This window comes from Natrix helvetica (assembly GCF_964273705.1).
Source record: "Natrix helvetica genome assembly, chromosome: 13".
In the NCBI taxonomy this organism is placed as follows: domain Eukaryota; kingdom Metazoa; phylum Chordata; class Lepidosauria; order Squamata; family Natricidae; genus Natrix; species Natrix helvetica.
In genome coordinates this window covers 1,639,095-1,663,069 of record NC_138557.1, presented here as the reverse complement: position 1 = coordinate 1,663,069, position 23,975 = coordinate 1,639,095, and the positions used below count along the sequence as shown (strand labels likewise).

General features: G+C 44.5%; 1 protein-coding gene across 3 annotated transcripts in view; it reads left to right on the top strand.

The window, feature by feature from the left end:
- The window catches only part of CHLSN (cholesin), an 84,804-nt gene that overhangs the window by 43,000 nt on the left and 17,829 nt on the right, over positions 1 to 23,975 (top strand). The gene's annotated exons all lie outside the window — the stretch shown is intronic.

Below are 23,975 nucleotides of genomic sequence, written 5' to 3'. Positions count from 1 at the left end.
TTTGGCGGTTCGAATCCCAAGCACCGCGTAACAGAGTGAGCTCCCATTACTCGTCCCAGCTTCTGCCAACCTAGCAGTTCAAAAGCACTTTAAAAATGCAAGTAGAAAAAAATAGGGACCACCTTTGGTGGGAAGATGGTTGGACAACCAGTTCCAATTTCTTTTCGGTTACACTGAATTTGCATCGGAAGAGTTTAAATGTTGGCATTCGTTTTGTCCTATACACAATATCGGCAGTGTGGTAACATCTCAGCTTCAGTTTATTCACGTAAAACTTAATTATATCAGATAAGCTTTTAGGCATCTTAATGTATATATATATACAGGAGTGTGCCTCTCCGTGTGTGCCCTGTTACTGTACTTCAAAATTACAGGCGGATTTTAAACGTTGCCCAACCAAGCCCTGGCACCATATTTTGAAATCAGCACATTAGCGTAGAAGATGCCAATGGAAGATGTTTCTTCTACCAGGTTGATGCCACCATAAATCAATTAGGCTTTGAAATGTATTAAGGTGATACTATTAGTCTCCATCTAAGCTGATCTCCTTGATACAGATGGTTTTCAAATGCAGTGGAAGGCAAAGATGTTTTTCTTAGGGCAGGGAATTTTTCTGTTTTCCAAAGCACCAGAAGGCAGGAGAACAAGGAGCGGACGGATGGAAATTAACCCAGGAGAGAAGCAACCTGGAATTAAGGAGACATTTCCTGAGAGGGAGGACAATTAAGCAGTGGAAGGACTTCAGAAGTTATGGTTGCTCCATCCCTGGAGGTTTTCAAGAAGAGATTGGGCAACCATTTGTCTGAAATGGTGTAGGATCTTTAGCTTAAGCAGGCGGGTTGGACTAGAAGACCTCCAAGGTCCCTTCCAACTCTATTATTCTGTATTCTAGTCCCCATTCTGTAAATTAGCAGCATCACACATTTGACATGGTTTTTACACGTTTTTAATGGTAATGTTTTAGATCTTTTTAAAAAATAGTAAACCAGCATAGAAAAAGAGAAGATTGTTTACATTTGTAATTTTTAGTAGAAAACATTCAGATTGTTTTGGAGGATTTCGCGCATTAATAATTCGTGCACATTCCCCTTCAAAATTACACCTTCCACTCCGTAGTGGAAGTTTAAATTCCTTTATCTCTCTTATAGATCATCCTTCAGCAACGTTCGATGTGCAGATTTTAACTCCCAGAATTCCCAGATTTCAACTCCCAGACTGTGCGGACTTCGACTCCCAGAATTCCCCAGCTGGCTGGGGAATTCTGGGAGTTGAAGTCCACACATCCCAAAGTTTTCGAAGTTGAGAAAGATGGGATTTGAGCGACTTCCCAGCCCTCTTTTTTTTTTGATAATTTTTTATTATTTCCAAAACAATCACAACACAAAGAATCCTCCTTTTTTGCATACTGTAGAAAGTGTGTCAGTTGGTTGCAAAAAACTTTCGTGCATCTCTTCCACACTCATCAATCATAATTCATATTAACTCAAGTATTTTAACTCCAATATTTATGCATATTACCGTCATCATACCTCCATTTTCATTTGACTACAATTGTTTAAACGTCCTTCATCATAAAATATACCAAGATTTAAAACAGAACCACATACTGGCATTTCATTTGCTATTTCTAAAGTCCTCCAATAACACTGAATCCTTATGGCCTATTCTGGCTAAACATCCATAATATCTAGTAACAAAAGCCCAGCCCTTTTGAAACAGAAAAAGCCTATTATAAAAAGAAGATATTTACAATCGAGTGTCTTATAATAATAAAATTAAACTAGACTTTTACTGCTGCCGCTCTGTTGCTTCCCCCACCCCCCACCCCCGCGACAGCAGGTGCGTTTTAAGGACTTCAGTCCTTTTTCTCACCTACCGTGCCGAGTCCTACAAGAGCATGAAAATCCTCAAAGATCCATCCAACCCAAGGACGGCCTTCCATGCGCAAATCGCGTGATTTTGCCAACCCGGCAAAGCAAACCGAGAAGGGATCTCCGAGTGGAGAAAGCCAAGGATGATGCTTGCATGCTCAGTTTCATCTTTTCCTTCCCTTGCAGCCACGTAATTATTATTTTATTGTATTACACCACTGATCAAGCGCTGCCTGCCGTTGCGTGAGATTAAAACCCAAGACTTGTCCGCTCAGCAAGGTGGTTTTCCAGGGATCAGCAGAGACAGCGGCGTTGCATGTCGGGAAGCTAAGGAAACTTGGGGATCATGAAATCCTGATTGGGAACCTTGCTTCATCTAGAAACATTTTGCAAGCGCTTAGTCTGATCAATCTCCTGCTCAGTCCGCAGGGTGTAAGGTAAAGGTTCCCATTGCGCATATATGCTAGTCGCTCCTGACTCTAGCGGGCGATGCTCATCTCCGTTTCAAAGCCGGAGAGCCAGCACTGTCCGAAGACGTCTCCGTGGTCAAGTGGCTGGCATGACTCAATGCCGAAGGCGCACGGAACGCTGTTCCCTTCCCACCAAAGGTGGTTCCTATTTTTCTACTTGGCAGGGATCCACCGAGCAACGATCGCAAAAGTGTTGTAAACTCAAGCACCGCAGCTGCCTTGCTTAGCCACGGAAATTCTGGGTCTCCCTTTGTTGGTCGCAAGTCCGAGGACCACCAGTCTTGTGCGCTTCCCAATTCTTAGTGAACAGACAGCAACGTTTCACCTGGGCCCTGGCGTTGTGTGTGTCCCCCCCCCTCCCTTATCTTAACTTTTGCATTCCTTGGTGCAATTAAGCGTAGCATTAATCACCGGAGAGGAAGAAACATAAATATTTAAAACTTGACCTGGGGAAAGGTTTCGCAGCAGCACCCATGGTTGAAACGCCTTCCGGATTGAAGAGAGAAAATTTATTTTCAAAATATGCCAAATGGGAAACGCAGCAAGGTTTGCACAGCAGTTGAGGCACAAGGGGTTTGAAGTGCCCATTTGGTGTTCATTTAACTTGTGAATTCACACCTTGCCCAAACCTGCCTTCACGTCCCAGATTTCCTAACCTGATCAGCGTGAAGGTGTCTATACCGTCTTTCGAAATACAACCATCCTTGTAATTAGAGATTGTTACTGCTTTGTCAAGATTGTGTCATCAGATATAATCCATTTTAAATACGAAACTACATATTTTCGGGGGGGATTGATATTAGCTCAGCAGATTATCCAAATACAGCATTTAACTAGTTACGGATTCCAAATTTTACTCCATTATTTTTTTTAAAAAAAAACACACATTGCAAACATAAACACCCTAATGTTGTTAGTTGCGACATCATGTCCAACCCAACGCGACCCCCATGGACAACATTCATCCAGGCCTTCCTGTCCTCTACCATCCTCTGGAGCCCATTGAAGCTCACGCCGGCTGCTTTGGTGACTCCATCCAGCCTCCTTCTTCTCTGCCATCCCCTTCTTCTTCTTTTGCCCTCCATTGTTCCCAGCATGAGGCTCTTCTCCAGAGAGTCTTTCCTTCTCATCAGGTGGCCAAAGCCTTTGAGTTTCCTCTTCAGGATCTGGCCTTCTAAAGAGCAGTCAGGGTTGATCTCCTCTAGGACTGACCGGTCGGATGGCCTTACTGTCCAAGGGACTCGCAGGAGTCTTCTCCAGCACCAGAGTTCAAAGGCCTCCATTCTTTGGAGCTCAGCCTTCCTTATGGTCCAACCTTCACAGCCGTCCATTACAACTGGGGAAACCACAGCCTTGACTAGACACACTTCTGTTGGCAGGGGGATGTCTCTGCTTTTTAGTATTAGAGTTAGAGTTAAAACGGACTTTTAAATCCCACTTGGCGTAATTTAGGGTGCTCACAAAAGGGGACAGTTATGCATCCATTAAAAGCCTATTTTTGATTTATTTTTATGATACAGAATACAAATAAACTGCAGTGTGGCCCTTTTTTAAAAAAAATAACTTGCAAGACAAACGTTATCGGGTGCAAACGGGGATTTTGATTTGACACCAACAGCTGACTTTGGACTAATTTTAATTCTTGGCTTACGTTGGCTGCAGTTGTTGTGGAAAGTCAAATTGAAATGCAAAGAGAGAGAGAGGAGAGAGGGAGGGAGAGAGAGAGAGAGAAGTTCTTGGATATTTTGTCTGTATATACATGTGTGTCCATGTTTGTCAGTTTCACTGGCACACACACATACACACACACTCTGTTGGTAGGGAACAAGCCCATCTTATTTAAGATATACTTGAAACATGGAAATGAGGTATAATTATCGCTCTCTCCTTTGAAGCTGTGAGATCTAAAACCAGCGTTCAAACATTTGGGGGCAGTGTGAGGCCATGGATGGTTCGCAATTTGCAAATAGACCATTTCAGATTGAGACTCCCTCCTTCCCCCCTTCAGCCATCCTCCTGCCTTAGAGATACAGGTGTAGCCCTCGACGTATGACTACAGCTGAGCCCGAAGTTTCCGTCACTAAGTGAGACACGTGGTGAGCTCATTTTACAGTGAATCCCTGCTGTTGTGAAGTTAGAAATACAGCTGTTCAGTGGCTTCCCCTCTGATTTCGCGTGTCAGACGGTCGCAAAAGGGGTTTGTGTGACCCTGCACACCGTCATAAATAGGAGTCCTTTGCATTTTTTTAAAAAAACAGTCTTTAATCACTCTTTCAATGCCATTGTAACTTTGAGGAGGTCACTAAACAAATGGTTTAGTGAAAATATTTACAGACTCTTCACATCCTGGACATAAATTGTTTCAACTCCTACCCTCAAAAGGATGCTAAAGTGCACTGCACACCAAGACAACTAGACACAAGGGCAGTTTTTCCCCCATGCCATCACTCTGCTAAACAACTAATTCCCTCACAACTGTCAAACTATTCACTGAGGCTGCATTACTCTTGCTATTCGTCTTCTCATCGTTCCTCTCCCCCGTCTCCTCCCACTTACGACTGCAGGACTGTAACTTTGCTGCTTGCATCCTTAGGATTGATGTTGATATTGATTGTTTCCCGATTGCCTTATTTGTGCCCTATGACTATCATTAAGTGTTCTATCTTATGGTTCTTGACGAATGTATCTTGTCTTTTTATGTCCACTGAGAGCATTTGCACCAAAGACAAATTCCTTGTGTGTCCAATCACACTTGGCCAATAAAGAATTCTATTCTATTCTATTCTATTCTATTCTATTCTATTCTTCTATTCTATTCTACTCCTCCACTCTGCTCTATTCTCAATAAAGATTCTATTCTATTCTATATTCTATTCCATTCTTCATTCCAACATTTATTCTATTCTATTCCATTCCATTCTATTAAATTCCAGCCAAAATTCTAAAGTCAAATATTGTAATCTATCGCCTCCTTCTTGCAAAAAACCCACTTCGACATGGCACATTTTGGGAGCAGCATTTCAATCCTGGGTTGAATGACAAGGCACCCCGAAGTTAAGTTATTGAATCTATTGTTTCACAGCTGCAGGTAAACACATCAATTCCAGAAACCACCCAAAAAAAGTCTCCCTCACAGCAATACATCCATTTTTTCACCCCCAGTAGAATTAAACATTGACTTATCTCCGGGTTGCCTTGTTCCTCCTAGATAATGCTGTTCGTTTTATTTATTCTCTATGCTAATAATCCCCCTATGTTCACTTTTAGCAGAAATATTCTTGTAAATCTGCAGTATTAATATTGCTTGTAAAACTCCCCATCCTTTTTCTCCCCCTGTTCTTCCTTTACATGCCACAAACCCAAATTATGCAGTGGTAACAGAATCCTGTTCTTCTTTTTATGCCGGTTTAAAGAATCATACATTTGTTTTCCATATCCAAGTATTTGCAGCCCCTAAATAACCCTATTGCCACAACTTAAAATGCATCTGGATTACTTTTTTAAAAAAAATGCATTTATTTATTCAATTTGTACAGCTTCCCATCTCAAACCATTGACTCGGAGCAGCGAACAATCCTCCAAACAAATTTTGACCCATTTGCCGGGCTTCCTCTACTGTAATTGTTAGTTAAATCTCGGTTTGAAGTTTTCCTTCTCCAGGATGTACAATCTAGAAATGCAAATAAGTGGTGTGGTTCATCCTAGGTGTATATATTGAAATATATACATAGAAATACAGGTACACACGGATGTGATGTGTGGAATGCATTTGTGCATATTTTGGCATACATGCAGGGGTGTGTGTGTTTATATATATATAAATTCAATATATAATCACATGTATGAGATGGACGATTATATAAGTCAGATAAATAAGTGGTGATTTCAGCCCTCCGGTGGAGAAAATTACTCAGTGAGTAATGTTGCTCTCTGGTTGAGGGAATTATATTACTCCAAAGCCACACAACTAAGAATTTTGAACAGAGCTTCTAAAAGAAACGGAGGGTTAATTTATGTTTGTGGCTTTGGTTTAATTTTTTGCAATGGGCAGGCAATGGGTGGGTGCAAATGACTGATGATTAATTATCTGAATTATTGGACATGTTGTGAAGTGTACATGAAACATTATGACTTTAGAGCTTGATTCAGGCGTTTGCTTAGAGACTGTTCAAAATTGTGACTTATGAGTGTTTTTCACACTTATGACCATTTCAGCATCCCCGTGGTCCCGTGATTAAAATTCAGATGTTTGGCAACTGACTCCTACTTATGACAGGACTGTGTGATCCCCTTTTGCGACCTTCTAACCAACTAAGTCAGTGGGGAAGCCAGATTAACTCAGTAAGAAGGAAAGAAGGAAGGAGGCAGGGCTAAGGGAAGGAAGGGAAGGAAGGGAAGGAAGGGAAGGAAGGGAAGGAAGGGAAGGAAGGGAAGGAAGGGAAGGAAGGAAGGTTAAGGGAGGGAAAGAAGGAAGAAAGGAAGGAGGCAGGGCTAAGGGAAGGAAGGAAGGCTAAGGGAAAGAAAGAAGGTTAAGGGAAAGAAAGGAAGGTTAAGAGAAGGAAAGAAGGAAGGAAGTAGCCAGGGCTAAGGGAAGGAAGGTTAAGGGAAGGAAGAAAGGAAGGTTAAGGTGTGTGTTTTTAATGTTGTACGCCGCCCTGAGTCCTTTGGGAGAAGGGCGGCATATAAATCCAATAAAAAAACAAAAGGGATGGAAGGAAGGTTAAGAGAAGGAAGGAAGAAAGGAAGGAGGCAGGTCTAAGGGAAGGAAAGAAGGAAGGAAGAAGGTGGGGCTAAGGGAAGGAAGGAAGGAAGGAAGGAAGGAAAGAAAGAAAGAAAGAAAGAAAGAAAGAAAGAAAGAAAGAAAGAAAGAAAGAAAGAAAGAAAGAAAGAAAGAAAGAAAGAAAGAAAGAAAGAAATAGCCAGACCACTTTGTCACATTCACGTTCAACCTCATCTCAGACTCCTTCAAACCTTCTTCCCAACCCCACAAGGAGCAGCTTCCTATTTGATGCACAAAATACACGCCGTGCAGTCAGGAACTGTATAAAACAACGCTGAAGAGCTTTGAAGTCCAAAATGGCATTTTTCCCAGCCGGGCTGCCCCGTGCCAGAGTCATTCACTCCGCTGGGTAAAGTTGGCTTTTCATAACCCAGTCCGTAGCTTGGTAAAGTTGGTCTTTTAACGACCCAAACCCAGCGCGTTTCCACAAAGGGACGATATAACAAGGCCCTTTGTTGAGAACAGAGGGGCATTCACCCTTCTGCCTCCTCTCTTTTTGCAAAAGTAGAAAATTGCCACTGTTTTTACTCTCCTGGCACTCGGAAACCCTGCTCGGTCAATGCAAGCCTTGGCATCGTGGGGCGGATTCAATGATGTGCTTTGTGCCGCGTTTGAATTCTCCATATTGTCCATTGACATATTTTTCTACGTGTAGCAAAACGGAGCACGTTTATGTTTGCAGCTGAGTACAGTAAATTGTGTATATGTGAGGGTTCTCCCTCCCCTTACATGAACTGGGCAGATGCTTCTAAACTTCTATTTGCTTTCCGCTGTTTGTACACATTAATCGTGGGAAAACTCTTTTGGAAGGGAGGTTGTGTGAAAATGTGGAAATCGGGGTTTAGCGGATGAAGTTGCTCTGAGCTGAAACTTTTTCATTTTTTTTTAAAAAATTGTAAAATCCATTAGCCTCCTGTCTTACGTACCTCATGGTAGCATTTTTTCCTCTTTTGAATAGATTTGAATTATTCGTAGTGCCCGGAAGAATGCCCATGTTACAGGTGGCATGGAATACCTAAACATTCTTGGCTTGTTTTATTTTTTTTATTGCTATCCTGAGTAAATGAGCGTAATGCTCGTTTCACAATCCCCGCTTAGGAGAAGCCTATAAAAAGGAGAGTTATTGAAAAACCACAGCTTTTCTGAAATGATTCAGCAAATCGTGAGGCTAAGCAAAAATGTGGAATATTTGCTGATGTGGTCAATCCATCCCAGAGGTTAGCAGGGAAACTCTGGTTTTTCAGTATTGTTTTTTTTTTTTTTAGAAGGGATAGCTCTGTTTCTGAGGCAGATCACATTCAGAGAAATCCACGTGGGTGCAAGCAATTCTTGACAATGATTATTCTATGTCCCAAGCCATTTAAATCTTTCTAATGCAAAATGTTGTCAAGTTGGATGGAGAGCTGGTATTGATTAATTGATTACATTTATTTACTGCCCATCTCCCAATGGAACATTTCTGGGGAGCTTGCAGCATAAAGTAAAGGTAAAGGTTCCCCTCACGCATATGTGCTAATCGTTCCCGACTCTAGGGGGCGGTGCTCATCTCCATTTCAAAGCCGAAGAGCCAGTGCTGTCCGAAGATGTCTCCGTGGTCATGTGGCTGTTCCCTTCCCACCAAAGGTGGTTCCTATTTTTCTACTTGCATTTTGTATGTGCTAGGTTGGCAGAAGCTGGGACAAGTCACGGGCGCTCCCTCCATTACGCGGCACTAGGGATTCGAACTGCCAACCTTTCTGATCGACAAGCTCAACGTCTTAGCCCCTGAGCTAATGCAGCATAGAGTAGAAGTTGCAAAAGGTTCACATGGCAGAATTCAGATTATTTCTGCCCAGGGTTAACTTCCTTAGTATAGAGGCAGTCTTCAGTTTACAGCCTGCCCTTCCCAATCATAAGTTGTGACAGTCGTTAAAACAGCTCCGTTGGCCGCATTTGTGAGTGTCCACTCGCGGTGTTGCTACCCTGCAAATTGGTCACCCAAAAAGACCACTTCTGTACAGGTCTTGGCAGCAAGACCTGGTATTTTTGGACATCCCCATAACGCTAACTTTACAAAACTCTCAGGTTCAACTGGATGGAAAGTTTCATTACACACACACACACACACACACACACACACACACCATACACCATACACCCTGAGGAAGTTGCGGCCATATTTTAGGGCCTCTCCATCCAGAGATGGGAAGTTTTGTGGCTGCTCTAACCACAAAGAATTTCCCAGCGGGGAGGCGCCAGGGAAGTGCCAATCCTGTAACCACGTCTTCCTTCTGGATTTTCATAGGACTTGCTGGATTTGGGCGCTCTGCACAGTGAACACCGAGAGCCCCCCCGCCCCCACCTCCCTGTTTAGCACAGGATTTTGGGCTTTGGCATTCACAGCTGCTCAAGATGCAACATCACCTCCTTTGCCACCAGCAGGAAATTCCCACTGGCGCGATTTGAATGTCTGAATTTCAGATTGACTTGTGCATGCGAGCTGGTTAATGAAATGACAGGATCGGGTTTACTGGGGGGCGGGGGGGGGGAGATAATCTTTTTCAAATACCTTGGCTGTGAGAAGAGTTGCTTAGAGTTAATTTACACTCATTACAAGAGGCATTTAAGTAGCCTGGTTTATGTTGACAACATTTTTTCCTCCGCATAAATTAAAGCTAATAATATCTTTAAGGCATTTGTTCCAATTTTGCATTGACATGTGTATCTCATTCAAAGGTACAAACAAGACCGTGGGGTTATTAAGGAATCCTTTGCTCAAGTCTAAATCTGCTGATCCACTGGCAGCTTCCTTCGTCCCGGGACACGCTTTGATGGGTTCATCTTGGGCAAGTCCTTTCCCCAAATAGCCCCACCCTCAAACTGGGGTCTGTGCGTATCAGGGGGAAATGACCCAAGTGAAAACGAGAATTGTTTTTGGATGGCTCAAGTTACTGCCAGAATCCTACAAATGTAGAGATGTATTAGGAAGGATTGGTAGGGGAATTAAAGATAAATAGTATTTTCCTTGGGTAGGAAGTCTTTAAGAGAAAGAAGCTTCTTTTAAAATTTGGATGGGTCAGTGGGTGGGTGGGTAGATGGATGGATGAATGAATGGATGGATGAGTGGATGGATGGATTGGTAGATGGATGGATGAATAGATGAATGGATGGATGAGTGGATGGATGGATGGATGGATGGATGGATGGATGGATGGATGGATGGATGGATGGATGGATGGATGGATGGATTGGTAGATGGATGGATGGATGGATGGATGGATGGATGGATGGATGGATTGGTAGATGGATGGATGGATGGATGGATGGATTGGTAGATGGATGGATGGATGGATGGATGGATGGATGGATGTCAGTTTGAAAAGATGAAAATGATCATAATACCAGAAATAGCTTAGATAATAGTGCCAAACTGTGTCCTGACATTATGTGAAAAAGCAGTAAAAAAAATACAATACAATACAATACAATAGTAGAGTTGGAAGGGACCTTGGAGGTCTTCTAGTCCAACCCCCTGCCTAGGCAGGAAACCCTATACCGTTTCAGACAAATAGCTATCCAACATCTTCTTAAAGACTTCCAGTGTTGGGGCATTCACAACTTCTGGAGGCAAGCTGTTCCACTGATTAATTGTTCTCACTGTCAGGAAATTTCTCCTCAGTTCTAAGTTGCTTCTCTCCTTGATTAGTTTCCACCCATTGCTTCTTGTTCTACCCTCAGGTGCTTTGGAGAATAGTTTGACTCCCTCTTCTTTGTGGCAACCTCTGAGATATTGGAATAATGCTATCATGTCTCCCCTAGTCCTTCTTTCTCTTAAGCTAAACATACCCAGTTCCTGCAACCGTTCTTCATATGTTTTAGTCTCCAGTCCCCTAATCATCTTTGTTGCTCTTCTCTGCACTCTCTCTAGAGTCTCCACATCTTTTTTACATCGTGGCGACCAGAACTGAATGCAGTATTCCAAGTGTGGCCTTACCAAGGCATTATAAAGTGGTATTAACACTTCACGTGATCTTGATTCTATCCCTCTGTTGATGCAGCCTAGAACTGTGTTGGCTTTTTTGGCAGCTGCTGCACACTGCTGGCTCATATTTAAATGGTTGTCCACTAGGACTCCAAGATCCCTTTCACAGTTACTACTACTGAGTAAGGTATCACCTATACTGTACCTGTGCATTCCGTTTTTGTTGCCTAAATGTAGAACCTTACTCTTTTCACCATTGAATTTCATTTTATTAGATAGTGCCCAATGTTCAAGTTTGTCAAGATCCTTCTGTATCTTAAGCCTATCTTCTGGAGTGTTGGCTATTCCTGCCAGCTTGGTATCATCTGCAAATTTGATGAGTTCCCCATTTATTCCCTCATCCAAATCATTGATGAAGATGTTGAAGAGTACTGGGCCTAAAACAGAGCCTTGGGGTACTCCACTGCATACTTCCCTCCATGTAGATGCAGTTCCATTGAGAACTACACGTTGAGTGCGGTTGGTCAGCCAGTTACCAATCCATCTGGTGGTGATGCTGTCTAACCCACATTCTTCTACTTTATCTAGTAGTAGGTTATGGTCTACCTTATCAAAAGCCTTACTGAAGTCCAAGTAAACTATATCAACGGCATTCCTCTGGTCCACTAATTTTGTCACATTATCAAAGAATGCAATAAGATTAGTCTGGCATGATCTGTTTTTGACAAATCCATGTTGGCTTTTGGCTATTACTTTGTTTGCTTCTAGGTGTTCGCAAATTCGTTGCTTGATTATTTTTTCCAGAATCTTTCCTGGTATTGAGGTTAGGCTGATAGGTCTGTAGTTTCCTGGATCTAATTTTTTCCCTTTTTTGAAGATGGGAACCACATCAGCTCTTTTCCAGTCCTCTGGTAGTTCCCCGGTGTTCCAGGATCTCTGAAAGATATAATTCAGTGGTTCTGAGATCTCGTCTGCTAGTTCCTTCAGAACTCTGGGGTGTAATCCATCCGGTCCTGGTGATTTGAACTCATCTAGGGTAGACAGGTGCTCACTTACCATTTTCTTCCCTATTTCAATTTGTGTTCCTAATTTTGTGGTGCTGCTTTTGATAGGTTGGACTGTTTTATCCCTTTGTGTAAAGACAGATGCAAAACATGAGTTAAATAGTTCTGCTTTCTCCCTGTTGCTTGTCACCTTCTTGCCACTTTCTCCTAGCAATGGACCAATTGTTTCCTTAACTTTTTTCTTGTTTTTAACATGTTGGAAGAAGCTTTTTTTGTTAATTTTTACTTTTGTGGCAAGCCTTTCTTCATTGTGAGCCTTAGCTTTCCTCACTTCATCTTTACAGGCTCGGGCTATTTGCTGATATTCTGCCTTAGTTATGTCCCCCTCCTTCCACTTTTTATACTTACTTTTTTTGTCTTTCAGTTTGTCAGATAGTTGTTTATGCAGCCATGCTGGTTTCTTTTGGGAGCTGTTGTTTTTCTTCTTCATTGGTATTGTGTTAGACTGGGCTTTTCTAATCTCATTTTTCAAAATTTCCCAAGCTTCTTGAGTTGTTTTCCCCTCGAGGATTCTCATCCATGGAATTTTTCCCAAGCTCTCTCTAAGTTTATTGAAATTAGCTTTCTTAAAGTCCAAGACTCTAGTTTGACTTTGTTCTACTACTTGTGTTTGGATAATGTTGAATTCCAATATTGCATGGTCACTTGCCCCCAGGGTTCCTATGACTTCAACACCTTCTATCATTTCCTCTCTGTTAGTGAGAATTAAGTCCAGTATGGCTGATCCCCTTGTTTCCTTCTCTACTTTTTGGAAAACAAAGTTGTCTGCTAGGTTTGTTAGGAACCTGTTGGATCTTCCACTTGGTGCAGAGTTTGTTTCCCAGTTGATGTCAGGGTAGTTAAAATCTCCCATTACTATTGTGGTGTGCTTCCTACATACCTTAGTTAGCTGACTAGCAAAAAGTTCATCTTCTTCCTCTGCTTGGTTGGGTGGCCTGTAGTATAGACCTATGGCAATGTCATTTCCCCCACAACCTTTAATATTGACCCAAATGCATTCAAGATAGTTCTCATTATTGTTGTGCTCTATTTCTGTAGAGACATAGTTATTTCTTATATATAGTGCAACTCCACCTCCTCTTTTATTTGGTCTATTTCTTTTAAATAATTTAAATCCTTCTAGCTGTATGTTCCATTTGTCAGTTTCATCCCACCAAGTTTCTGTAATGGCAATAATATCATATCTGCCCTCTTTTACTTGAATTTCTAATTCTCCCTGTTTATTCCTCATGCTCTGTGCATTGGTATATAGACATTTGAGTCCATTTTGATTGACCTTGTGTTTACTGTCTACATAACCTTTATTATGCCTGACTGCCCCTATTTTCTTGCCACTTGTGTGATTCGTGCACATGGTATGACAATCACTATTACATGCTTGGTTTTGCTTGACAGCAGGAGTGATAATCTTACCCACACACACATCTATGTTACATGCATTTATAACCCTATGAATTTTAGTTTGCTGGGGACAGAGATGTTCTGTATCTATTAATTCTCTGTCCCCGCTCTTCAGTTTAAATGTTTATCAAGAAAATCTGTGAATTTAATGCCAAGTAACTCAGTTCCTTTCTTGGATGGGTGCAACCCATCTCTTTTGTACAGTTTTTCATTGGACCAGCTACAGGCTTCATGACTAATAAAACCAAAGCCTTCCCTTTTACACCACTCCTTTAGCCAAACATTAAACTCTGCTACACGCTGGCCCTTCCCTTTTTGTTCCTTATATACAGGTAAAACCTCTGAAAAGATAAGCCTACAACCTATACTATTAAGTTCATACCCCAAGTTCTGGAAATCATTCTGCACAGAAAGTACATCTTTCTGGGATAGATCATTAGTGCCAAGATGTATAATAGCATCAACGTCACAGTCCTTACTTGCATTCTTGACTATCTTAAGAATACGCCTCTTGTCTCTGCTGGCAGTAGCACCTGGCAGACACCTGACCTCTTTTAAAACCTCCGTATCCTCTCCTAAATTAACATCTCTTACGATTGAATCACCAACCAGAAGGTGACTTCTCTTTTTACATACCTTGATCTTCTTCTGCGACTGATGTGTGATACCTGGTTCCCCTTTTCGCCTTTCCGAAGAAAGTTCTTCGTTTTGGACCACGATCCCCTGCTTATTTGAGTCATCATTATCACAACTGCCTTGACCTATCTCTTTAGTGTCCCCATTAAGGTCAGCAAGGGCACTATATCTGTTTTGCTGGGTCACAGCAAAAGCTTTGGGTTTATGGTTCACAGCTCTCAACCTGCCAGATCCCACAGTTGTCCAGACAGCTCTTCTCCTGCAAGATCTTTGTGGTAGAGGGGGCTGATAGTGTGGCTTCACCATAGAGTGGAATGGCTGACGTAGACACCTAGTTTCTGCTTGGAGAGCACAGATTACAGATTCTAGATAGGTAATCTGCCTATGTAGACTCGTAATTTGTTTACAAAGGGGACAGTATCCAAATTTGAAAAGAGTACTGCGAAAGACAGGTGCAAAACAGCTATTACATTGAACTAAGCCAGTCATTTTGAAATAAATAAAATCACAATCTCAAACACACTAATCCAGAATGTATTATTGCTATTTTGGTTTATAGATATATGATTCGCGCGCCGTTAGGCGCGCGGGCCCCCACCTCAGTGTCTTTGTCTTGTGACTCACCCCCTCCTTCTCTCCAGCAGCTCCAATCCTAGCTTCAGGAAGATTCAAATGATATGGAGTTTAAGGGCCCCCACCTCAGTGTCTTTGTCTTGTGACTCACCCCCTCCTTCTCTCCAGCAGCTCCAATCCTAGCTTCAGGAAGATTCAAATGATATGGAGTTTAAGGGCCCCCACCTCAGTGTCTTTGTCTTGTGACTCACCCCCTCCTTCTCTCCAGCAGCTCCAATCCTAGCTTCAGGAAGATTCAAATGATATGGAGTTTAAGGGCCCCCACCTCAGTGTCTTTGTCTTGTGACTCACCCCCTCCTTCTCTCCAGCAGCTCCAATCCTAGCTTCAGGAAGATTCAAATGATATGGAGTTTAAGGGCCCCCACCTCAGTGTCTTTGTCTTGTGACTCACCCCCTCCTTCTCTCCAGCAGCTCCAATCCTAGCTTCAGGAAGATTCAAATGATATGGAGTTTAAGGGCCCCCACCTCAGTGTCTTTGTCTTGTGACTCACCCCCTCCTTCTCTCCAGCAGCTCCAATCCTAGCTTCAGGAAGATTCAAATGATATGGAGTTTAAGGGCCCCCACCTCAGTGTCTTTGTCTTGTGACTCACCCCCTCCTTCTCTCCAGCAGCTCCAATCCTAGCTTCAGGAAGATTCAAATGATATGGAGTTTAAGGGCCCCCACCTCAGTGTCTTTGTCTTGTGACTCACCCCCTCCTTCTCTCCAGCAGCTCCAATCCTAGCTTCAGGAAGATTCAAATGATATGGAGTTTAAGGGCCCCCACCTCAGTGTCTTTGTCTTGTGACTCACCCCCTCCTTCTCTCCAGCAGCTCCAATCCTAGCTTCAGGAAGGTTCAAATGATATGGAGTTTAAGGGCCCCCACCTCAGTGTCTTTGTCTTGTGACTCACCCCCTCCTTCTCTCCAGCAGCTCCAATCCTAGCTTCAGGAAGGTTCAAATGATATGGAGTTTAAGGGCCCCCACCTCAGTGTCTTTGTCTTGTGACTCACCCCCTCCTTCTCTCCAGCAGCTCCAATCCTAGCTTCAGGAAGATTCAAATGATATGGAGTTTAAGGGCCCCCACCTCAGTGTCTTTGTCTTGTGACTCACCCCCTCCTTCTCTCCAGCAGCTCCAATCCTAGCTTCAGGAAGATTCAAATGATATGGAGTTTAAGGGCCCCCACCTCAGTGTCTTTGTCTTGTGACTCACCCCCTCCTTCTCTCCAGCAGCTCCAATCCTAGCTTCAGGAAGATTCAAATGATATGGAGTTTAAGGGCCCCCACCTCAGTGTCTTTGTCTTGTGACTCACCCCCTCCTTCTCTCTAGCAGCTCCAATCCTAGCTTCAGGAAGATTCAAATGATATGGAGTTTAAGGGCCCCCACCTCAGTGTCTTTGTCTTGTGACTCACCCCCTCCTTCTCTCCAGCAGCTCCAATCCTAGCTTCAGGAAGATTCAAATGATATGGAGTTTAAGGGCCCCCACCTCAGTGTCTTTGTCTTGTGACTCACCCCCTCCTTCTCTCTAGCAGCTCCAATCCTAGCTTCAGGAAGATTCAAATGATATGGAGTTTAAGGGCCCCCACCTCAGTGTCTTTGTCTTGTGACTCACCCCCTCCTTCTCTCCAGCAGCTCCAATCCTAGCTTCAGGAAGATTCAAATGATATGGAGTTTAAGGGCCCCCACCTCAGTGTCTTTGTCTTGTGACTCACCCCCTCCTTCTCTCCAGCAGCTCCAATCCTAGCTTCAGGAAGATTCAAATGATATGGAGTTTAAGGGCCCCCACCTCAGTGTCTTTGTCTTGTGACTCACCCCCTCCTTCTCTCCAGCAGCTCCAATCCTAGCTTCAGGAAGATTCAAATGATATGGAGTTTAAGGGCCCCCACCTCAGTGTCTTTGTCTTGTGACTCACCCCCTCCTTCTCTCCAGCAGCTCCAATCCTAGCTTCAGGAAGATTCAAATGATATGGAGTTTAAGGGCCCCCACCTCAGTGTCTTTGTCTTGTGACTCACCCCCTCCTTCTCTCTAGCAGCTCCAATCCTAGCTTCAGGAAGGTTCAAATGATATGGAGTTTAAGGGCCCCCACCTCAGTGTCTTTGTCTTGTGACTCACCCCCTCCTTCTCTCCAGCAGCTCCAATCCTAGCTTCAGGAAGATTCAAATGATATGGAGTTTAAGGGCCCCCACCTCAGTGTCTTTGTCTTGTGACTCACCCCCTCCTTCTCTCCAGCAGCTCCAATCCTAGCTTCAGGAAGATTCAAATGATATGGAGTTTAAGGGCCCCCACCTCAGTGTCTTTGTCTTGTGACTCACCCCCTCCTTCTCTCTAGCAGCTCCAATCCTAGCTTCAGGAAGATTCAAATGATATGGAGTTTAAGGGCCCCCACCTCAGTGTCTTTGTCTTGTGACTCACCCCCTCCTTCTCTCCAGCAGCTCCAATCCTAGCTTCAGGAAGATTCAAATGATATGGAGTTTAAGGGCCCCCACCTCAGTGTCTTTGTCTTGTGACTCACCCCCTCCTTCTCTCTAGCAGCTCCAATCCTAGCTTCAGGAAGATTCAAATGATATGGAGTTTAAGGGCCCCCACCTCAGTGTCTTTGTCTTGTGACTCACCCCCTCCTTCTCTCCAGCAGCTCCAATCCTAGCTTCAGGAAGATTCAAATGATATGGAGTTTAAGGGCCCCCACCTCAGTGTCTTTGTCTTGTGACTCACCCCCTCCTTCTCTCTAGCAGCTCCAATCCTAGCTTCAGGAAGATTCAAATGATATGGAGTTTAAGGGCCCCCACCTCAGTGTCTTTGTCTTGTGACTCACCCCCTCCTTCTCTCCAGCAGCTCCAATCCTAGCTTCAGGAAGATTCAAATGATATGGAGTTTAAGGGCCCCCACCTCAGTGTCTTTGTCTTGTGACTCACCCCCTCCTTCTCTCCAGCAGCTCCAATCCTAGCTTCAGGAAGATTCAAATGATATGGAGTTTAAGGGCCCCCACCTCAGTGTCTTTGTCTTGTGACTCACCCCCTCCTTCTCTCTAGCAGCTCCAATCCTAGCTTCAGGAAGATTCAAATGATATGGAGTTTAAGGGCCCCCACCTCAGTGTCTTTGTCTTGTGACTCACCCCCTCCTTCTCTCCAGCAGCTCCAATCCTAGCTTCAGGAAGATTCAAATGATATGGAGTTTAAGGGCCCCCACCTCAGTGTCTTTGTCTTGTGACTCACCCCCTCCTTCTCTCTAGCAGCTCCAATCCTAGCTTCAGGAAGATTCAAATGATATGGAGTTTAAGGGCCCCCACCTCAGTGTCTTTGTCTTGTGACTCACCCCCTCCTTCTCTCCAGCAGCTCCAATCCTAGCTTCAGGAAGATTCAAATGATATGGAGTTTAAGGGCCCCCACCTCAGTGTCTTTGTCTTGTGACTCACCCCCTCCTTCTCTCCAGCAGCTCCAATCCTAGCTTCAGGAAGATTCAAATGATATGGAGTTTAAGGGCCCCCACCTCAGTGTCTTTGTCTTGTGACTCACCCCCTCCTTCTCTCCAGCAGCTCCAATCCTAGCTTCAGGAAGATTCAAATGATATGGAGTTTAAGGGCCCCCACCTCAGTGTCTTTGTCTTGTGACTCACCCCCTCCTTCTCTCTAGCAGCTCCAATCCTAGCTTCAGGAAGATTCAAATGATATGGAGTTTAAGGGCCCCCACCTCAGTGTCTTTGTCTTGTGACTCACCCCCTCCTTCTCTCCAGCAGCTCCAATCCTAGCTTCAGGAAGATTCAAATGATATGGAGTTTAAGGGCCCCCACCTCAGTGTCTTTGTCTTGTGACTCACCCCCTCCTTCTCTCCAGCAGCTCCAATCCTAGCTTCAGGAAGATTCAAATGATATGGAGTTTAAGGGCCCCCACCTCAGTGTCTTTGTCTTGTGACTCACCCCCTCCTTCTCTCCAGCAGCTCCAATCCTAGCTTCAGGAAGATTCAAATGATATGGAGTTTAAGGGCCCCCACCTCAGTGTCTTTGTCTTGTGACTCACCCCCTCCTTCTCTCTAGCAGCTCCAATCCTAGCTTCAGGAAGATTCAAATGATATGGAGTTTAAGGGCCCCCACCTCAGTGTCTTTGTCTTGTGACTCACCCCCTCCTTCTCTCTAGCAGCTCCAATCCTAGCTTCAGGAAGATTCAAATGATATGGAGTTTAAGGGCCCCCACCTCAGTGTCTTTGTCTTGTGACTCACCCCCTCCTTCTCTCCAGCAGCTCCAATCCTAGCTTCAGGAAGATTCAAATGATATGGAGTTTAAGGGCCCCCACCTCAGTGTCTTTGTCTTGTGACTCACCCCCTCCTTCTCTCCAGCAGCTCCAATCCTAGCTTCAGGAAGGTTCAAATGATATGGAGTTTAAGGGCCCCCACCTCAGTGTCTTTGTCTTGTGACTCACCCCCTCCTTCTCTCCAGCAGCTCCAATCCTAGCTTCAGGAAGATTCAAATGATATGGAGTTTAAGGGCCCCCACCTCAGTGTCTTTGTCTTGTGACTCACCCCCTCCTTCTCTCTAGCAGCTCCAATCCTAGCTTCAGGAAGATTCAAATGATATGGAGTTTAAGGGCCCCCACCTCAGTGTCTTTGTCTTGTGACTCACCCCCTCCTTCTCTCCAGCAGCTCCAATCCTAGCTTCAGGAAGATTCAAATGATATGGAGTTTAAGGGCCCCCACCTCAGTGTCTTTGTCTTGTGACTCACCCCCTCCTTCTCTCTAGCAGCTCCAATCCTAGCTTCAGGAAGATTCAAATGATATGGAGTTTAAGGGCCCCCACCTCAGTGTCTTTGTCTTGTGACTCACCCCCTCCTTCTCTCCAGCAGCTCCAATCCTAGCTTCAGGAAGATTCAAATGATATGGAGTTTAAGGGCCCCCACCTCAGTGTCTTTGTCTTGTGACTCACCCCCTCCTTCTCTCCAGCAGCTCCAATCCTAGCTTCAGGAAGATTCAAATGATATGGAGTTTAAGGGCCCCCACCTCAGTGTCTTTGTCTTGTGACTCACCCCCTCCTTCTCTCCAGCAGCTCCAATCCTAGCTTCAGGAAGATTCAAATGATATGGAGTTTAAGGGCCCCCACCTCAGTGTCTTTGTCTTGTGACTCACCCCCTCCTTCTCTCCAGCAGCTCCAATCCTAGCTTCAGGAAGATTCAAATGATATGGAGTTTAAGGGCCCCCACCTCAGTGTCTTTGTCTTGTGACTCACCCCCTCCTTCTCTCTAGCAGCTCCAATCCTAGCTTCAGGAAGATTCAAATGATATGGAGTTTAAGGGCCCCCACCTCAGTGTCTTTGTCTTGTGACTCACCCCCTCCTTCTCTCCAGCAGCTCCAATCCTAGCTTCAGGAAGATTCAAATGATATGGAGTTTAAGGGCCCCCACCTCAGTGTCTTTGTCTTGTGACTCACCCCCTCCTTCTCTCCAGCAGCTCCAATCCTAGCTTCAGGAAGATTCAAATGATATGGAGTTTAAGGGCCCCCACCTCAGTGTCTTTGTCTTGTGACTCACCCCCTCCTTCTCTCTAGCAGCTCCAATCCTAGCTTCAGGAAGATTCAAATGATATGGAGTTTAAGGGCCCCCACCTCAGTGTCTTTGTCTTGTGACTCACCCCCTCCTTCTCTCCAGCAGCTCCAATCCTAGCTTCAGGAAGGTTCAAATGATATGGAGTTTAAGGGCCCCCACCTCAGTGTCTTTGTCTTGTGACTCACCCCCTCCTTCTCTCCAGCAGCTCCAATCCTAGCTTCAGGAAGATTCAAATGATATGGAGTTTAAGGGCCCCCACCTCAGTGTCTTTGTCTTGTGACTCACCCCCTCCTTCTCTCTAGCAGCTCCAATCCTAGCTTCAGGAAGATTCAAATGATATGGAGTTTAAGGGCCCCCACCTCAGTGTCTTTGTCTTGTGACTCACCCCCTCCTTCTCTCCAGCAGCTCCAATCCTAGCTTCAGGAAGATTCAAATGATATGGAGTTTAAGGGCCCCCACCTCAGTGTCTTTGTCTTGTGACTCACCCCCTCCTTCTCTCTAGCAGCTCCAATCCTAGCTTCAGGAAGATTCAAATGATATGGAGTTTAAGGGCCCCCACCTCAGTGTCTTTGTCTTGTGACTCACCCCCTCCTTCTCTCCAGCAGCTCCAATCCTAGCTTCAGGAAGATTCAAATGATATGGAGTTTAAGGGCCCCCACCTCAGTGTCTTTGTCTTGTGACTCACCCCCTCCTTCTCTCCAGCAGCTCCAATCCTAGCTTCAGGAAGATTCAAATGATATGGAGTTTAAGGGCCCCCACCTCAGTGTCTTTGTCTTGTGACTCACCCCCTCCTTCTCTCCAGCAGCTCCAATCCTAGCTTCAGGAAGATTCAAATGATATGGAGTTTAAGGGCCCCCACCTCAGTGTCTTTGTCTTGTGACTCACCCCCTCCTTCTCTCCAGCAGCTCCAATCCTAGCTTCAGGAAGATTCAAATGATATGGAGTTTAAGGGCCCCCACCTCAGTGTCTTTGTCTTGTGACTCACCCCCTCCTTCTCTCTAGCAGCTCCAATCCTAGCTTCAGGAAGATTCAAATGATATGGAGTTTAAGGGCCCCCACCTCAGTGTCTTTGTCTTGTGACTCACCCCCTCCTTCTCTCCAGCAGCTCCAATCCTAGCTTCAGGAAGATTCAAATGATATGGAGTTTAAGGGCCCCCACCTCAGTGTCTTTGTCTTGTGACTCACCCCCTCCAGATCTTGGATCTCTGCCATTCTTCCTCCAATCTCACATCATTCCTTCCCTTGCTATTCTCTGCCTCCTTTCCCATTCTGAGAGTTCAGCTCTACACAAGTACAAATTCTATAAAAAGTTTCCAGTCTAAACAAAATGGTAATTTTTTTCTTCAGAGAAAAAATCCTGGAAAAACTTCTATGTGGTCACTAAGAATTAACCACTTCTTGGCGTCTGTGGCTTTTCTTTTTTCCCCTCAAGTATCAGGAACAAAAGGTAGGGCCGAGATGGAAATTTTGCGTGATCCCCATCCCCAAACCAACCTACAGGAAGCCCATCATATCTCTGCCACGAAGGAACATGATTTCCTCAAACTCTTATGATCTCCCAACTGGGGAGGCTGGTCTTTCCTGAATTCGGTTTTGTTGTTCTCTATGAACAGGAAATAAGTACAACCGAAGAATGCATAAAATGAGCTGGAAAAAACAACTCGGGCAGTCAAAACGGGTTACATAAAAGAAAAATTGCCCAGGATAGGTTAGAGCAGAGTCATCTCACAAATTGTTCTTTGGTGGGTTTTTTTTTTGGTTCTTAAACACCTGTCAGTGAAAAGTAAACAATTTGAGCAGTTAATAACTCAGCAGGTGGGGAAAAGTGCAATTCATGTGTGTGTATTATACAACATTTTAGGAGAAGGGTCTCTTTCTTAAGGTGGAGTTGACCATGACTTTACAGAATAACAGAGTGGAAGGGACCTTGGAGGTCTTCTAGTCCAACCCCCTGCTCAAGCAGGAAATCCATACCATTTTAGACAAACGTCTGTCCAATCTCTTCTTAAAAAACAGCGTTGGGGCATTCACAACTTCTGGAGGCAAGTTGTTCCACTAATTAATTGTTCTAACTGTCAGGAAATTCCTCCTTAGTTCTAGGTTGCTTCTCTCCTTGATTAGTTTCCACCCATTGCTTCTTGTTCTGCCCTCAGGTGCTTTGGAGAAGAAGTTGACCTTCCTCTTCTCTGTGGCAGCCCCTCAAAGAATGCTCTTTTATTTTTAGCTGCAGACAGAATCCTTCTTTCCAGTAGAACAGGCTCTTCCTGACGTGAGCCTCGATTCTCCCGAAGAGAAAGCATTGACAGAAGAAATGGCTGCATTTTCAAAGTATTCGTGAGAATTCTATTAACTCCCCAGGATGCCCCAGACCAAGCGTATGCCTGGCATTTATCACGCCGCCTGTCTATTTGTGTGCAGGTGCATGCCATTCCTGAAATTAAAATCAGTGGCTTTTGGGCTTTCCTGCGTGCACATATGTTGCCGGGAGCGTAGGTGTAGGCAGGCAGACATGAGGCCGAGAGCATCTGCGCCCATCCTGCCAGACAGCCTGACCCACAGCTGTTTCACAGATGCCCTTGGGTTGAACTCCTCCGTGCCCTGACACTTGAGATCCAGCGTCTCTCCATGCCGGAGGGGTGGGGGAGAAAGCTTTGTGACCAAATTGCATCGCCCACCATCAGGAGACAGGTAGCTTTCGCACAGGGAAGCCAGCGAGGGGAACATGCGCCCACGTATGGGTCTGCACGACACCATCGGAGAAGCTAATTCGAGGCGCCACATCTTGTGTTCTTGGGGTTAGTGGTTTTTTCTCCCGGGGTAATTCTCATGAATTATTCCCTGATTTGGAGTAATTCCGAGTTTGGCTTTTATTGGCCAAAGCTATGTGGAGCTCTAAAACTGTCCCCCTTGGAGATATTCATAATGAAATGTCTGCAGGAAACCACCAAGCTCGGAAATCATCAAGGACCCCATGCCCCTCCTCCTCCTCCTCTTCCTCCTCCTCTCCATAAACCCCACTCTCTTAGCACTGATGATGTTACCTAGCTGGGTCATGAAATGTCTGCAAGAAAACATCCGAGCTCCAAGAGCACAAGAACCTCCCTCTAATCACCATCTGTTCACCCCAAACCCAGCATGTGTCATGGTTTATCTAAAGCAGGGGTGTCCAAACTTGGGAACTTTAAGACTTGTGGACTTCAACTCCCAGAATTCCCCAGCCAGCCATGCTGGCTGGGGAATTCTGGGAGTTGAAGTCCACAAGTCTTAAAGTTCCCAAGTTTGGACACCCCTTTATCTAAAGGGTGAATCCCATTGTGAATGCAACCTGTTCTTGAGTTCTGTACCAAAAAGAACTTTTTAAAGCCAGAAATCTGTCTGCATTTATCTCTGTGTCTGGTATATACTTAATGTTCTCTTCGTATTTAGTCAACCTCTGAATATATATTTTGGGGGGGGGGAGGGGGAGTTTGTCCTACATAATGGTAGAAATGACTTAAAGTGAGGTTTTGCCTGTGAAGGTTGCTTTTCATGCATTCAGAAGCGTTTCCTACTTTGGACCGTTGTCTCTTCCTCTTGATTATTCTTCCCAGTTGTTGTGTAGTTTGATCTCTGTGCAATGCCACATTCAGAATTTTCCAGCTCCGTCTATACCC